At 37.9% G+C, this 14,975-nt stretch overlaps 1 protein-coding gene across 15 annotated transcripts in view; it reads left to right on the plus strand.

The window, feature by feature from the left end:
* The window catches only part of INPP4B (inositol polyphosphate-4-phosphatase type II B), a 709,031-nt gene that overhangs the window by 523,659 nt on the left and 170,397 nt on the right, over positions 1 to 14,975 (plus strand). The gene's annotated exons all lie outside the window — the stretch shown is intronic.

A 14,975-nucleotide genomic window follows, 5' to 3' on the forward strand; every position in this document is an offset into this window, starting at 1 on the left:
CCTGCTTCTCCCTCCTCCTGTGTCTTTGCCTCTCTCTCTCTCTCTGTGACTATCATGAATAAAAACAAATAAAAATAAATTAAAAAAAAATCAGACAGCACTATTGACTAGGGACAAGAACGTGTTCAGGAACCTAAGCAGACTACCTACAAGAGCTGGCTGCAAGCACGATTTCACGTAAGCCAAATTATTCAATATTATCCTTACCAGAGCTGGTACTAAGCATATATGATGAGGAAAACAAATCCCCAGGAAAGAAGAGCAAACTTACGGAATTTGGATCTTTGAAGTCATAAAAGAATCATCAACCTCAGCGTTGTTGCACTCGAGGTTATAGGACACGGAGAACCGCTCCTGCTAGTATCGTATAAAGATCGCGTTTCATGCGGGAGGTTCGGGGAGGATAACTGTTCTCCCCAAGTGTCATAGCCTAAGGAAGGAATCCACAGACAGAGAGTTCGAGGTCACGCATAGCACCTTTATTCCCTCCGAGAAGCACAGGAGAGGAGGTACTAGAGGGGGCTCAGAAGTTAGAGTTAGGCCTTGCCCGAAAAGTGGCCCCTGACATCTGCATCTAAGTTAGCCAGTCCTATATTCTCACTAAAATATCTGAATCATGCCAGTCCCTCTGGCCTGCAAAGTTTCTGTTGAAAAATCCAGTGACAGCCTTACGGGGTTCCCTTGCACGTTACTGTTTTCTCTTCTCTTGATGGTTTTAAAATTGTCTCTGTGTCACTCACCACATTTGCCATTTTAATTACTATGTGTCTCGGTGTAGACGCCCTTGGGTTGATCTTGTTGGTGGGATTTCTGTGCCTCCTAGAGCTAGATTTTTGTTTCTTTCTCCAAATTTGGGAGATTTTCAGCTATTATTTTCTCCAAAAGTTTTCTGCCCCCTTCTTTCTCTTTTCTTCTTCTGGGATCCACATAACCTACCCACACTAATTCAAAGACATGCACGCACCTTTGTAGTTACGGCAGCATTATTTACGGTAGCCAAGTGTGGAGGCAACGTAAGTATCCATCAGTAGGCGAATGGATAAAGCAGATTAAATATATATATTTGTCATAAATGGCAAGATTTCATTCTTTTTTATGGCTAATTCTAGTGTATAGTATATATTAGCCATAAAAAAGAATGAAATCTTGCCATTTATGACAAATGGGTGGATCTAGAGAGTATAATAGTAAATGATATAAGCCATTCAGAAGGCAAATACCATATGATTTCACTCATATGTGGAGTTTAAGAAGCAAAACAAATGAGCTAATTAAAAAAAAAAGAGACAAACCAAAAAAATAAACTCTTAACTATAGAGAAGAAACAGATGGTTACCAGAGGGGAGGAGGTCATGGGGGAGATTAATAGGTGAAAGGGAGAATAGTACACTTATTGTGATGAGCATTGAGTAATGTATGGAATTGTTGAATCACTGTATTGTACACCTGGAATGAATATAAAACTGTATGTTAACTACACTAGAATTAAAATTTAAAAAACTTACAAAGATACAAAAAGTGGAAAATTGTGATCCTTCACAAAACATGGAAATCTATTAACATTATTAAATACATTATTAAAATATAAAAATAATACTACATTATTATACTCCATACCCTTTATGATATAATGACTAATTATTAGGATAATGTTTTGGGGTTGAAAATCTTTTCTTGTTTTGAAGTTTTTGTTTTTATTTGTTTTTGTTTGTGTGTTTGTTTTTGAGGCAAAGAGAGAGCACAAACATGGGGAGGGACAAAGGAGAGGGAGAGGGAGAAACAGGCTCCTATTGAGTAAGGAGCCTGACTTTCGGCTCGATCCCAGGAACCCCGGAATCACAACCTGAGCCAAAGGCAGCCACTCAACCACTGAGACCCCCCAGGTGCCCAGGGTTGAAAGTCTTAGTTGATGGACCACTAATGCTATTTCATTTTAAAATACAGCAAGCTAGTGATAAAGAGAATTATAAAGTGAATGAAGAGAAAGACCCCTACTATTACCCTAGTCTCTGGGTTGTTTTTTTTTGTTTTTTTAAAGATTGATTGATTGATTGATTTGAAGGGACAGGTAGGGACAGAGGGAAAGGGAGAGAATCCCAAGCAGACTCTCTGCTGAGCACAGAGCCAGTTATGGGGCTCCATCTCACAACCCAAGATCCTGACCAGAGCTGAAATCAAGAGTCAGACACTTGGGACGCATGGGTGGCTCAGTGGTTGAGCACCCGCCTTCAGCCCAGGGCGTGATCCTGGGTGCCGGGATCGAGTCCCACATCGGGTCCCTGCATGGAGCCTGCTTCTCCCTTTGCCTGTGTCTCTCATGAATAAATAAATAAAATCTTAAAAAAAAAAAAAAAAAAAAGAGTCAAACACTTAACTGGCTGAGCCACCCAGGTGCCCCACCTGGGTCTGTCTTTAGTCATCAGTTTAGAGATTCCCTCAAAGGCCGAGCAGCTGACCTTCGGCATGTCGACTACTGTCGAGTCCTGCACGGTGCTGCCTTCAACCCCTCTCTCCACTCCTGTTCCTATCTCTCCGTCTACCTGTTCACTGGCAGTGAATTGCAAAGGGAAATAAAGAAAGAGTAGGGAAAAAGGAGAAAGCAGCCTTTTCCATGTATCATCTGCTTTCTCCACCACCTTTTCTATGTATATTTATTCAACCTTTTATTATGAGAACCATAGGAAAATCATGTCTTGGGAAAGGAAGAGGGAGACGTTCTGTTTTCAAAGTACTCAGCGTAACACCTTTTTTTTTGAGAAATTTACTAAATGACTTCATAATCACAATACATAAGGGATTGGAATTAAAAAGCAATTTTAGTAGGCATAACTATAATTAGTTTTATTATTTTTTAATACACCAAAGTGTTTCCACTTACCCTGTTCTCTTTTCTTTGTATCTTTTTTTTTTTTTCTGTACATTTGCAGAAAAAAATAATGTAGAAGGGGCTAGTGGGCAGTTTTGGTGGAGACCGAAGAAAGGGGCCTCCAAACAGGAAGTTCCATTGCTAAGAACAAAACTAGGAACTGTCATCAGTATACACTAGAAATTGTTCAGAGGAGAAAGAGCCCATTTCAATACTATAAAACCAAACTATATAAAAACCTGATGGATCTGAAAATTGACGAGGCACTGTGAAGAGGAGCCTAACCACATATCATGTGCTTTCTCCACCTTTTCTGTATAAAGCTCTTATAATTAGTTTTTAAAAATCAAAAAATACATCTTTAACATTTTGTAAAGAGGAAGAGAGGGGGGAAAAATCACGCTGAAGACCTCAAAAGGGAAATAGAAAAACTGACAAGCCGTTGCATTACAGTGTAGGAAAGTGTGGGTATCATGAAACAGAATCAGAAATCCACAAGGAAAGAATTACCATCCTTTAGGGAAAATGCTGTAAAGTGGAGGGAATAATGAAACTTAAAAATGAAGCAACCAAATGAAGTCCCCAAAGCCAGTAGAAAAGCACAGATCTGACGCTGAGACATGGCATCAGTAATATGGGAGACAAACATGATAAGCTCATCTCAAATGCTACATGAGGGTGAAAAATGGTCAAAATGATGAGAGAGAAGATGTCAGATGTACAAGGCATGAGAGCACACACTGGGAGTGTAGTTGGGGAAGAACAACTCATGCAAAAGCGTGAAAGAAAACATAAGTAAAAGAGCAAAAGCTTGAAAAAGACCAAAAGCTTGAAAGAAAACATAAGTAAAAACTTATGCAGCTTCAGTATTTTTTTCTTTGAAATGCTAAGATCAGGGTAACCTTCCCCTTCCCCGCAGAAGCCCATAGAATAATGTCTACAGATCTTTGAGAGGAAAAGATTGTGGCCCCACTTGACTGTATAGGGCCAGGTTCTGAATGTTTTATGAATGAAGGTGGAGGAAATGACATAAATGTGCAGGAGTGACTCAAAAATGCCACTCACAAAACTTCCTTGAAGACTTTCCTTGAAGACATGTGCCATCCAATGAGACAAAAATTTAATTAAGAATTATATTTATACAAATTGAACACCAATAAAAAATAAATTGATAAAAAAAGAATTATGTTTATACTATACTTCAAGTTGGTATAGTATAAAAATCAAATCACATCACCAAATGTATGTGACATTATATATAATATATATATATATTATAATATCATATAATAATATAATAAATATATATAATAAATTAAGAATGGAAGAGTGGGCTTTGTCCCGCAAAAGAACTTACTGTATTTCTCTTGGTTGGGTGGACTCTCCAGCCTGGACACAGCTTTACTCTGCTGTTCTTTTCTCAGCTTCTTTTATTTTTATTTATTTATTTTTTTGTAAATTTATTTTTTTATTGGTGTTCAATTTGCCAACATATAGAATAACACCCAGTTCTCAGCTTCTTCTATTTTTATTATTTTTTTCGTAAATTTATTTTTTATTGGTGTTCAATTTGCCAACATACAGAATAACACCCAGTTCTCAGCTTCTTTTAATCCTAGTCTTACTCAGGAAGTATTTTACTTGCCTCAACCTCCCTCCTAAACCCCACTACGTAGATGAACTCTCTTACCTTGTTTGATGCAGACCCCGGGGGGCCATAGTGCAGTTGTCTTTCAGCACTTTGAACTGTGCAAAATGCGCCATTTGCATTCTTGGAAATCTCTCCTGGGAAAATTCTATTACATCACATTGGGCTTTTTCCGTAAAAACAATATATGCACACCATAGAAAATCGTAAAATAGCAAAATAAAAAATACAGAACATATAAAAAGAAAAAGTAAAATCCCTCTAAATTTACCACCCAGAAGGGATAATTGTGTCTTTACTTTTTATATCTACTCCCATCTCCATAAGCCTTCCTGTGGGTACCATGCTTAGTTTCCTTGCATTGATGAGTTGTACTATGAATACGTCTATGTTCCTACTATATAATGTTATGTAAAAATGTAGGCTACTAGTCAGTGGATGGAAATTATTGCATCTGGCTTTTTACTGACACATAAAACGACTAGAGGAAAAATAGGTTAGATGTACACTAGAGCATTACTTGTACATGTGCGAACATATTAACAATGGTTATTTCTGGGTGATGGATTTAGAATAGTGATTCGCTACCCAGCAATAGAAAACAAATACATAAACCCTTACAAATAACAGGAAATGAACTTGCCAGTTAGCCATATCTTGATTTCTTTTAATTTAAACGGTTAACTTTCAAAAATCAAAGTCTGTTCAAAATTTTGTTCCCCCTCAGGCTTGGTCTAAAAAATTGTAAATGACTGTTTTGTCGTTTTATTTTGTTCTGTTTTTTTTTTTTTTTGAAAATTACCATTTAGACTTTAGGTTTTCTCCCTTTCCTACCCCAAGAAAATATGCAGGTAAATGAGGATGGGCTTACCGTGTTCTCAGACAGCAGCGACAGAAAGATTCTTGTCTCCTTGTGGGGTCCTTTGGATGCCTAGTGGTTTCCATGATGGGATGACAGATAAGCCCTAAGATGCCGTGGGCTCCATGTGGCCTTGGGTAGACTTAGAAAGTTGGTCTTTATTTTGAGCTCAGTTCAGTATTAATACTTTTAACATTTTTGTTTAATCATTTTACATTTTAAATCATCTGGAATGTCTTCGGTTCTATATATTAATGAAACGCCAAATTAGCCACCTTCCCGAAAACTTAGTGTCTTCAATATCACTTTTTCAGTGTTCCATTTCTTTCTCACCCGCTTATAATACTTGCCCGTTTCCATGCTCTCCATTGTCATCACTAAAGTAATTAAGAAAATCAAAGTGACAACAGAATTACCTTCAAAAGAACTGACATGTTTGGAATAGTTGCTCTTCACCTTCAAGAATATGGCCTGCTAAAATCTTTTCATGCACCCCAACACACCGCTGTAGTTTTTCATGTAGCTTTTGTATGCTTATTGTGAGTATTAATATACTTAACTGATTTTTTGAAAGAGAATTCATGCGGACTTGTCGATTCTCCTCTTCCTGTTGTCTCGGTTAGTGATGAGTCTGTATTATCTTCTTTCTTTTTTTGAGACAGATGGCTTGCGTGGACTACATACACTTTTGTTTCTGTTTTGTTTCTTTTTCTCTTTTTGGAGGTACAATCAACATATGACATTATATTAATTTCAAGCGTACAGCGTAAGGGACTCATTTATTCCTTCTCTTTTTTTTTTGTTTTTTTTTGTTGTTTTTTCATTTATTCCTTCTCTACTGTTCTCTCCACCTGCTCTAATCCCAGCCACCAGCATGTTTTGCCTGTGATACTACAATGGTCTATTTTTTTTAATAAATTTATTTTTTATTGGTGTTCAATTTGTCAACATACAGAATAACACCCAGTGCTCATCCCGTCAAGTGCCCACCTCAGTAGTCTATTAATGGCTTTTCTGCCTGTGGCTTTGTCTTCTAAAAATGCATGGCTCACATTACAGACTCATGCAAACTGATTGAAAATATTAAAAAATATATATATTTCCAGATTTCCAATAGGAGATTCCTTAAGACAGCCTAGATATTTAACCTCTCGAGACCCATACTAGGATTATGCGGTGGGAAGGGAGAAGGGGGAGTCTCTGCTTACAAGGTACTCAGTGTGACACCTTGCTTTTGAGGAGTTTACTAAAGGGTTTCCTAGTCATGATGCGTAAGGGGTTGGTATTTAGAAGCAAATCAGTTGCTTTGATCTGGGCTTCCTGAAGGATGGGGGAAATGACAGCTGGCTTATGACGGAAAAGGACAGGAGAGTGACATGTGAAAGACAACTCGGAGATCCTAAGGACATAGAAAGGGTGTGTTTATGTGTGTTTCTGCCCATGTTTATAATGCTTTAAGTTTTACAGTCTTTCAGCTTGGGTTGCACACAGACAAGTTATGTAGGTCTTGCCAAACTACCACCCATAAAATTTTTATGGCTTGTTTTAGTGTTGCCACATATTTTGTTTACGTTGAGTGTTTTCTTTGGATTTTGTCCTACTTCAAAGGTCTGCTGTGCCCAGTCTACACTGAAATATGTTAGTTACCAGATAAAATGATGGTGCTTGTAGAGCTGAAGCTTCATGACAGCTCTGGAGGTAGTATTAAATCATGGTGTGTACACGTATGCATTTAGATGGAAGGTTCTGTGACCATATAGTGTGTGGCTTTACCAAAAAAGTATACATTTCCACACTGTAAGATGATATTTGAAGACCTATCTTGGTACAAAAAGTTTTAAAAAATCAAGTCTTCAGTGAAATTGAACCTCATGAAAAAAAAAATTAAAAAAAAAACAAATTGAACCTCATGATCCATAAAACTTTCTCCAGGAAAAGAAATAGTTTGTTGTATACCATATATTTTTCTATTTTGATCCCAGGGGTGGGGAAAGACAGAAACTTTATGGCGTGTATGTTGGGAGTTTAGAAGAAAAGAAAGAATATTTTATAAGAGTTAACTTTAAGACTTTCTTAGTTTTTGTATGAAACATATAAATACGGTGTGTGTGACACAGAGAAACAGCGTTGTAAATAAAATATAAAAAAAATACCAAAATACTTCAGTAGGGAAAAATGTGATAGTGTTCGGAACATACAAAGTTTTATCACCACTTCTTTGGGAGAAGGTACAGGCTTCGTCTTATATATTAGGGTTTGTAAATATTGTCCATATACTAAGTTTGTAGTGATAAAATATCTTATATCAACAAAGATAATTTTTCAACACTGTATTTTCAAGGTTCTGTAGTCCATATTCAAGAGGTATGCTCTGGAACTGCAAGTAACTATATAGATATGTGCCCATATCCTAAGTCTATATCTTGAACATAGTATATTTTTAAATATGAAAAAGATTGTTGGTTAAGATATTTTGAAATCCTAGGCTTAAAGCCTAGTTACTGCACAGAGACAGATGTTTGAGACATGTTCTACATGCTTACTTAAATATTATCATATATTGTTAAATTGGTTTCCTAAGCGTTTATATCTAGTTTGAGAGAAATGCAGAAAATATTTCTCACTTCATACCTCATCTTAATGCATTTTAGGAAGCACGTAAAAAAGTTCATTTTATTTCAAACCGATAGCACTACAGCAGCACGTTTTTTTTTAAGGTGTTAAAATTATATATTAGGAATTATAAACTAGAACTAGAATATATTCAGGTAAATTCTTTTTCAAAAATGACCTCAATTATACAAAAAAGATATGCAGTAGGATCGTACGACTTAGTGACTCAGCCTGTCCATTTGACATAGTCTAATATTCTGAAGTGTAGTGTATGTACTTTGTTCCGAGACTTATCACCAGACGAGGCCTCCCCCTATGTGGCCTACCAGGTGGCCAGGACCCTGTGTCTGCTTCCATCTCCAGCCTCGATCCAGCCCTGTTTTTTCTGGGTGGCCAAGCACATGCCTTTTGAGAGATCTATCAACATTTGCATACTTGAAGGAAATAGAGGAGCACAGAAAATCTTTACTGACCTTAAAGAAACATTGATTGGTGGGAAAAGTGATAGGGAGCCAGCTATGCTGTTTAAGCCTCATATCTATCAAATAGACCTGGAACCAGCGAATCTCGTGGATGTTTTTATAGCGTTCTCTTTCACTCTGTTTCTCTTTGTATTTTTTTTTTTCCTGTCTCTCTTGCTTGCTCTCTTTCAGAAAAAAATTTAAGTCCTAAAGATCTAAAGATGAGGAGTTTAAAAATATTATGTGAGGACTTCCCTGGCAGTTCGTGCCTGATTAGTGTTATTTCTCCTGTTCGTTTTTCTCCATGCAGTGTTGATGCTCAGTTGGAATACTATACGGTGGGCTACTTATCGGGGGATGTGCACTGGCCCAACGTCTCCCCGTATTGAGGCCAGATGCTGGGTGCCATTAGGTTCATCATTATGCATTCTTGCAACGAGAGGTCCTGCAGAGGGCTTAGTATCCTCAAGCTGGTGATAGAAATATGCCTTTTACTTTGCTGTTTGAATATTACAATATCTGCACAGGAAGGGCTGTGGCAAAGCTCATTTCAAGTGTGTTTTTTTTTCTGTTGTGCCAAGATTATTCAAAATAGATCGAGCAGGGGAAAGTGTTTTATAGTGATAAAAACACAGAACTGGAATTATTTTGGACCTTAGTTCAAAGACCTCTATCTGCCACTCAATAAATGCTTATGATTATAGAAAATTACTTAATCTTTCAATTTCCAGGTTTTGATAGGTAACAACATGATCATGTGTCGTTTAAGGCTACTGTATTAATTAAATGAGCAATCAGGACAGTGCAGGGCTTTGTTTTGGGGGGTGTGTGTGTGTGTGTGTAAGTGCAGCTCTGGGTTTGAAAGCTGGCTTCCCCAAACTCCATTTAATAGCTATGTGACCTGGTACAATTTACTAACTGCTCTAAGCTACAGTTTTCTCAACTATAAAGAAGGGATTAAATAATGGGTACACGTGGTTATGCCAAGGTTTATAGTGAAGCATTGATCAAAAATGCCCGGTATGCACATACATCGGCCTGCACTGTGTGGAAGCCACGCTCACCAGCTGTGCAGAGAATCATGTACGTAGTAGCCACTCCGTGTGCAAAAGCTATTAGCGCTGTTGATCTTAGCTGAGTGCTGTAGAGCTTCAGACAGAAAGCCGCGTCTATCGTTTATTCTAATATTCTTTAGTTTACTAATCCAGCGCATCTCCTAGACACGTGCACTCTATGGTACCACAAATTCCCAGTGGGCAGAGGCAGACTGGGTCGGTCTTCAGCCACAAGGCTGGTGTGTTTGGAGCTGAGACGGTGATCTTGGAATGAGAGTCAGGCTGCAGATCAATCAGGACCATAGAAAAGGAAGAACTCGTCAATTTTCTTATGCTATTTCTATACCCAGCATATGATAAGCCCTCAGTGGTGTAATATTTTTCCTAAGAACCACTGAAACTGTTAGCAGAGAATGACGTGACTGCATTTAGAAAAAAGGAGGCGCATGTGGAGGGATAAAACAATTTAAGGGACATTGTGGTTGCCTCGGCTGACAATAACTGTGGCTTAGACCAGGCTTAGACCAGTGGGAGAGATGCAGAAATATACATACACCTGCGAGTTTTTAAGCAGCTAAAATCAACGGGACTTCTTGATGTATTATATCTGGAAGTATGGTGCTCAGGATGACTCCAGCATCCCGGCCTGGCCTGCGTGACCAAACAGATCAGTATATGTCATCGATTTAGGGAATAGTAGGTGAGCATGAGGTTTAGAAGAGAAAAAGGGAGCCTCCACTGGTTCTCACTTGAGCCGTCTGTGTCTGTGCTATCCATTACAGTAGACACTTGTATCTATTTAAACTTAAGTTAAAATTTGTTAAAATTAAAGGAAACTGAAAATTCCATCCCTTAGTTACCTTAGTCCTCTATCAGATGCTCAGGAGTCACAGATGACTAGTAGTGATCGTATTAAATAGGACAGCTATAGAACATTTCCATCATCACAGAGAGTTTTACTGGACAACCCAAATGTGGAATAACCAACAGTGGCATCTATAATTTGAAAAAGAGGGCAGCCCCGCTGGCCCAGCCGTTTAGCGCCGCCTTTGGCCCAGGGCGTGATCCTGGAGACCCAGGATCAAGTCCCGCGTTGGGCTCCCTGCATGGAGCCTGCTTCTCCCTCTGCCTCTCTCTCTCTCTCTGTGTGTCTGTCACGAATAAATGAATAAAATCTTTTAAAAAAGATAAAAAATAAAAAGAAGGGCTACAATATAAAACTCTCCCTTCTTCCTGCCCATTAGAATTTAATGTGGAGAATGAAAAGGTGAACTCTCCCCTTGCAGGTAAAAGATTTTCTCGTTCTTTTTTTCCAAGTTGTTAGTATCAAGATTCATGTCCTGTGCAGTGATTTCTAGTGGGAATGAGATTGTATAATGTTTCTAATGGAGAATCAATCTAGCCTAGTAGTTTAAAACATGGACACCAAAGACAGAGCTCCTGGGCTTAACCCCAATTCTGCTACTCATAATCTGGGAGTCCGTGAGTAAATTACTTATCTTCTTGAAGTTTCAATGTCCTCATTTATAAAGTGAGGAAACTAATAATAACACCTATTTCATTGGGCTGTTGTGCATATTGAATGAGCGAATATTTGTAAAGTTCTTATGATAGTGCTACATAAATAACCATAATAAACACTGCATAAATATTTGTTAAATCAATAGAAAATAAGTAAGAATTTTGTTCTGTTGCTGACATTCTTGGCAATACTTGTGGCCAAGGCTGGCTGGTGAGTGAACACTTCAGCAAAATATTTGAATGAGGCCTCTGTTGAGCTGGATGGAAGTTGCGTTCAGATGAGTCCCTCAGGTGAGAGATTTCAACCCTCCTATTCAGGAAGAAAGCGTACCCTGCCCCTCCCCAGGAATTAAAATGAAAAAGAGCAAGATTTGCAGTCACCAAACCTGGGCACAAGTCTTGGTTCTGCCACTTACTAGCATTGAACAAATCACTTTACTTCTCACCTCTATTCTTCTCATTCGTCTAGAGCAATGCTGTTCAATAGAGCTTCCCATGATGATGGAAATGTTCTATAGTGGACGGTCAAGGATGTTAGCCATGCGGCTGTTGCAATTGAATTTTTAATTGTACTTAGTCCAACTCTGGAACAATTATCTCCAAGGATTGCTTTGAACATAAAAAAGAGATACATTCTATACAGAAGTATTTTTGATTATCTGGAAAACTTATGGTGTCTCCCAAAGATCCCTACTGCCAAGCATTTTATGGAGCCACTCGAATGCCATCTACTCATGAAACTTAACTGCATGATCTCTGCACTCCAGACCCAGGGATGGAAATTGGAAGGAGAAACACCCAGAAATGCTTTCATTTTCTAAAATTACGGGCAGGAATAATGAAAAGGTACTGAAAGGGCCAGCACATTCTCTTGCTTTGCCAGTTGAACTCCCAAGCACAGTTCGTAATTTTTATGGGTACCCAGAATAAAAAGACATGTAATTAATAAATGTGGACTTCGGAGAAACTTCACATTATATGCCACCACTTTAAACATCAGTGGGACACTGAGCTGTAAGATATTAAAAAAAAAAAATAGATGTCACCCATGTTTAATGACTTTAAAACAGACTTCAAAGTGTAAATAAGATGTTACTTAGAGGCAAATAAACACCAAATCACCTTTATCAGGAACAGCAAATAGATTTTTACAGGTGGAATAAGACATGCTTGTTTTCCCTCATTTTCTTTAACGCCGTTACCTAAAATGAAATGGTGGAGCCTGGCTCTTTATCAGTACGCACTGCTTCTGTGATTACAACTAAATCCTTCAGTTACTGTGTCCCAATGTTAGTCTTTGCATATAACTTGGAGCCTTCCTGAGTGTGCAGTACAACAGCCACTTATTTTAATGTCAAATGAAAATCAGAGAGAATGGCTACTGAGAATAGCCAGTCATTTTTCAGTGAAATAGCGACTTAACAGGCTGCAACATTAACCACATGGTCATTTTTTTTTTAGTGCACTTTTTTTTAAAAAGCCCATGATTTATGGATGTAATTTTTATCCCCGTATGGGTTAAAGCACAGACGGTTTGAATTGTGGGTTGAACATACTGTGAAAAATACTGTGAAATGTGATATCTGTTTGAACTTTGTTCAGTTTTATGGTGTCACCCAACCACTTTATGAAATTGAAACCACCCACTAGTCATTTATGTTGTCTATTCTTTAACTAGTATTTAATTTTTTTTCCCCTAATAGGTAAAACCTGTTATGATTTCTTTTGAGTTTGATTTAAGGTCTAATTTGGCTTAATGAATGAAAGCAGCTTGGCTGTTACACTTTGCACCCGTGTGCGCCCACATGTAGTTTTAGAGTACGATAATTACCAGAAAGCTCTGGTAAAGTTGTAGAGCTATTTTTATTCTATAAAAGGGTATTGTGCAGGTCACTGTAGGGAAATATTTCTATTTACTTAGATAATAACAATTTCAAATAACACTCTAATGCCTTTTTTACTGGGCCATAGCCTTTGGTATATAAATTTTTATCAGGCTATTAGGTCTTACTACATTCTTGTAAATGAATTAACTATTATGCTCAGGTACCCTTTATTACAATGATTACTTTTCATAATTTCAGGAATTTTTGTATTTGCAGATTTTAAAGTTTTATTATTCTGGGTTCACAACAATTCTAATAAAACTAGGTGTTCACATGTGGTGCTTTGGTTCAGCACTACAGAGATTCTTGTGCATGTCCCTTAAATGGGTTAAGCATCTCTATAGTCATTTTTCTTTTGAAGAAGCCTAGAAGGGCGTTGCTGGTGGCTGATGTCAGAGAAATTAACGCCTGTGCTTTCTTCTGGGAGTTTTATGGTTTTGTGTCTCACATTTAGGTCCTTAATCCATTTTAGTTTATTTTTGTGTATAGTGTAAGAAACTGGTCCAGGAGGTTCACTCTTTTGCGTATTGGTGTCCAGTTTACCCAACAGCATTTGTTGAAGAGACTGTCTTCTTCCTCGTGCATATTCTTTCCTCTTGTTGAAGATTAACCAAGAATATCTGTAAAATATGATGAGAGAGATAAAAGACCATGGAAGAGTCTGAACCTTGTTCTCAGATTTTTCTATCCCATCCCCTTTCCCCAACTTTTTGTACCAAACAGAGAGGATCATATACCTTTGTGATGGAATCCCTGTTATAGTTGGTGTATTAGTGGGGATTCTCCAGAGAAACAGAACTAATACCGTGTGTGTATGTTGTAGAGAGACAGACAGACGGAAATAGATGGGACAGAGTTGTTGTAAGGAACTAGCTCACATAATTGTGATGGTTGGCACGTCCTAACACCTTCAGGGTGAGTCCACAGATGAAAACACAAGACAGTCTATGATATAGTGCTAATCCACAGGCCTGTGAGCTTAAAGCCTGGGAAGAGCCAGTGTTTCAATTTGAGTGCAAAGGCAAGAAAAAGCCAGTGTCCCAGTTCAAAGTCAGTCTATCAAGATATCAAGAAGAATTACCTCTTACTCAAGAATGAGTAAGATGGAATTTTGCTCTATGAGGTCTATGAGGTCTATGGGTCTGTGAGGTCTATGAGGTCTATTTGGGTCTATGACCCAAATTAGTGAGGGCAAGGTGCTTTACTCAGCATATTAATTTAAATGGTAATCTCACCCAGAAACACCTACCATAGCATTTAACTAAGTATCTGGACACTTTGTCCAGCCAAGTTGGACATATAATTTAATCATCACAGTAAAAAATGCCATATGAAGATACATTTTCAAGTCTTTCTCTATCCCTGAAGAAGACTTGACTAATCCAGAGTTTCAGAGCTAGATGATACAAAGTTGGAGGACTCAACGGTGTCTCATTTATCTATTGCATTTATTCATTTTAACTGGGGCATAACTCAACATTCTACTTTGGGATTAAATTATATTCTGACTTTATCTCAAATTTCAGGGAAATACAAGAACAACAGTCTGCAGGCAGACCTTTCATTCAGTCAGTCCACAGGCCTATATTGAACACTTTCCACGAACTAAGGACTGGAGTAGAACAAAAAGATAAACAAGACAAGTTGGCCACATTTGTGGACCTAGGGCAAATATTCCCTCTGTTGGAATTCCTCCCTGAATACATCATCAGTAGGGTTTAAAACTATGTTTTTATTTTTATTTTTTAAACTATGTTTTAAATAGAAGATGAACTTTCTCCTTTTTAAACTATATTCTATTTTAGTGATCTTAAACCAAATTTTATATTTTTTGACCAGCAGAAACTTTTTTCCCCTATAGAACTTGTGCATGGAATTTCAGTATTAATCAAAAAGAAGTTAGTTAGAGCTGGTGGTTGGCTGGGGTAAGGAAAAGGGCCTGGTGCCTGTTCATGTACCTGACTTCTCTCTTGTCAACACCCTCCTCTGTCCCTCTAGCCACAACAGCCCTGGGGGTGTAGGGAACAAAGTTTAAAAACTATTCATCTGTTTAACATTCTTGCCAA

This window comes from Canis lupus, chromosome 20 (genome assembly GCF_048164855.1).
Source record: "Canis lupus baileyi chromosome 20, mCanLup2.hap1, whole genome shotgun sequence".
Taxonomy (NCBI): Eukaryota; Metazoa; Chordata; class Mammalia; order Carnivora; family Canidae; genus Canis; species Canis lupus.